We start from the raw sequence: 2,966 nt of genomic DNA, 5'->3' as shown, positions 1-2,966 counted from the left end.
CAAGGTCGGAACTATGGAAATTACAACCGAGAGGGTCACTATGTACGAGATGGGAACTTCAATCGCGACAACAACTACAACAGGAACAATTATGGAAACACAAACGATCGGGTTGGAACTTATGTTCCCCCTCAAAATCGGGAATCTGGTGCTAGGGAACCTGGAGGCAATATGGCACGTATTGAAGTTATGATGAAGAAGATGATGAGAAGGTTTGATGCAACTGATGAGAATGTGAAGGAGATGAGAAACGACTTGTCTGGCATTGGTCAAAAGGTTAGATGTGCATGCAGTATCAATAAAGCACCTAGAGCAGCAAATGACCCAGTCTACTAAAGTGAATCCAGTCAACCTAGTACTCTTTCTAGCAACACCATCCAAAATCCAAAGAATGACGGTCATTGTATGGAAGTTACTACTCGAGGGGGTAAGCAAACCATAGATCCACCTAGGCCATCTGCTCGAGGGGGTAAGCAAACCATTGATCCACCTATGCCGTCTGTGGTGGATGTTGAGATAAGAAAAGAAGATGATGTGCTAGAGGTTAGAGAAGATTCTGAGAATACGACAGAGAAAGAAGCGGAGGTATCTCAGAAAGTGGTCCCCATACCTAGACCTCCACCACCTTTTTCCACAGAGGTTAGTGAAGAAGACTGAAGATGGTAAATATCGCAGGTTTATTACTATGTTGAAGCAACTTTCCATCAACGTTCCATTGATAAAAGCTTCGGAGCAAATGCCTGGGTATGCAAAGTTTATGAAAGATATGCTGACAAAGAAGAGGTCTGTAAGTTTTGAAGATGATGATAGATTTCAGCATTGTAGCGCTATTGCTACAAGGTCTCTTGTGCAAAAGAAGGAGGATCCTGGTGCCTTCACGATTCCATGTACTATCGGGCTGTTACACTTTGCTAAGGCATTGTGTGACCTTGGTGCTAGCATCAACCTCATGCCATTGTCTATTTACAAGTAAATTGGGTCTAAGCGACCCAAGCCCACTACCATGCGGTTACTGATGGCTGATCGAACTGTGAAGAGGCCTATTGGTGTACTTCATGATGTGTTAGTAAAAGTGAAGTCTTTCATTTTTCTGGCGGATTTTGTGATTCTTGACTGTGAGGTTGATTTTGAGGTTCCCATCATCCTTGGGAGACCATTCCTTGCCACAGGGCGTGCATTGGTTGATATAGAGTAGGGGCAGATGAAGTTCAGATTGAACAATGAAGAGGCAACTTTCAATATTTGTAGATCCATAAAGCAGAGTGGTGAGCTCCAAACAGTATCTGCTATAACTTACAGAGCTGATGGTGGAGCAGAAGTGCAAATTCAAGAGCTACTAGGTGTTGAAGCACTAGCAGCAATTATGATGAACTTCGAGAGTGATGGTATTGAAGAGTACGATGAGTTGGTAGATGCACTAGATAGATGCGAATATCGGTCAAAACCAAAGAAATTTGAGCTAGACATGAAGAAGCGTAAGTCCCCACCCGCGACACCATCTATTGTGGAGGCACCGAAATTAGAGCTTAAGGCTCTACCACCGCATCTGATGTATGTATTTTTGGTTAGCGATAATACTTTGCCAGTCATCATTGCGGCAAATTTAAATGCAAGACAAGTAGAGTGCTTGGTGACTATGTTAAAAAGGCTCAAGCGAGCTATTGGGTGGACTATTGCGGATATTATTGGGATTCCTCTTGATATCTGTTCTCACAAAATCCAACTCATGCCAGATCACAAGCCTAGTATCGAGCACCAGAGAAGACTAAATCCACCCATGAAAGAGGTAGTCAAAAAAGAGATCATCAAGTGGTTGGATGCTGGAGTAATTTATCCCATTGCAGATAGTAGTTGGATGAAGTTATTTTTTTCATTGCAGATAGTCGTTGGGTGTGTCCTGTTCAATGTGTGCCCAAGAAATGTGGGATCACTGTGGTTCCTAATGAAAGAAACGAGCTTGTTCCGATGCGGCCCGTGACTGGATGGAGAGTCTGCATGGACTATAGGAAGTTAAATGCTTTGATAGAAAAAGACCATTTCCCTATGCCATTCATGGATCAGATGTTGGATAGACTTGCTGGTAAGGGTTGGTATTGTTTTCTTGATGGTTATTCGGGATACAATCAGATTTCTATAGCTCTAGAGGACCAAGAGAAGACCACCTTCACTTGCCCTTATGGAACTTTCGCCTTCAAAAGGATGCCATTTGGTTTGTGTAATGCTCCAGCGACATTCCAGCGATGTATAATGTCAATATTCTCTGATATGGTGGAGGACACTATTGAAGTGTTCATGGATGATTTCTCTGTGGTAGGTGACCCTTTTGACCGTTGTCTAGATCATTTGGCCGAGGTGCTGTAAAGGTGTGAAGATTGCAATCTAGTGCTAAATTGGGAGAAGTGCTACTTTATGGTGAAAGAAGGAATCGTGTTAGGCCATCGGATTTCTGAGAAAGGTATCGAGGTTGATCGAGCAAAAGTTGAGGTAATAGAAAAACTTCCACCACCTATCTCTGTAAAAGGTATTAGAAGTTTTCTTGGGCATGCAGGTTTCTATAGGAGGTTCATCAAGGACTTCTCTAAAATTGCACATTCTTTGTGCAAACTGCTCGAAAAAGAGTCTAAGTTTGATTTTGATGATGCTTTTCTGAGAGCATTTAGAGAGTTGAAGGAGAAGTTGATTACTGCACCTATCATTATCTCACCAGATTGGGGAAAACTGTTTGAGATAATGTGTGATGCAAGTGGAGTGGCGCTTGGTGTGGTATTGGGACAGAGGCGAGAGAAAATACTCCATCATATTTATTATGCTAGCAAAGCTCTAAATGTGGCCCAAAAGAATTATACTGTGACTGAACAAGAGCTTCTTGCGGTGGTTTTCGCATTAGAAAATTTTCGATCCTACTTGCTTGGTACTAAGGTCATAGTGCATACTGACCATTCTGCATTGAGGTATTTGATGGCGAA

General features: G+C 42.4%; 1 pseudogene; it reads left to right on the top strand.

Annotated features, from left to right (window-relative positions):
* Positions 1–1,003: 1,003 nt before the first annotated feature.
* Positions 1,004–2,966, top strand: part of LOC102581820 (uncharacterized) — a 5,303-nt pseudogene continuing 3,340 nt past the window's right edge.

Source organism: Solanum tuberosum, unplaced genomic scaffold (genome assembly GCF_000226075.1).
Source record: "Solanum tuberosum cultivar DM 1-3 516 R44 unplaced genomic scaffold, SolTub_3.0 scf00326, whole genome shotgun sequence".
Classification (NCBI taxonomy): domain Eukaryota; kingdom Viridiplantae; phylum Streptophyta; class Magnoliopsida; order Solanales; family Solanaceae; genus Solanum; species Solanum tuberosum.
This window is presented reverse-complemented; position numbering and strand designations above follow the sequence as displayed.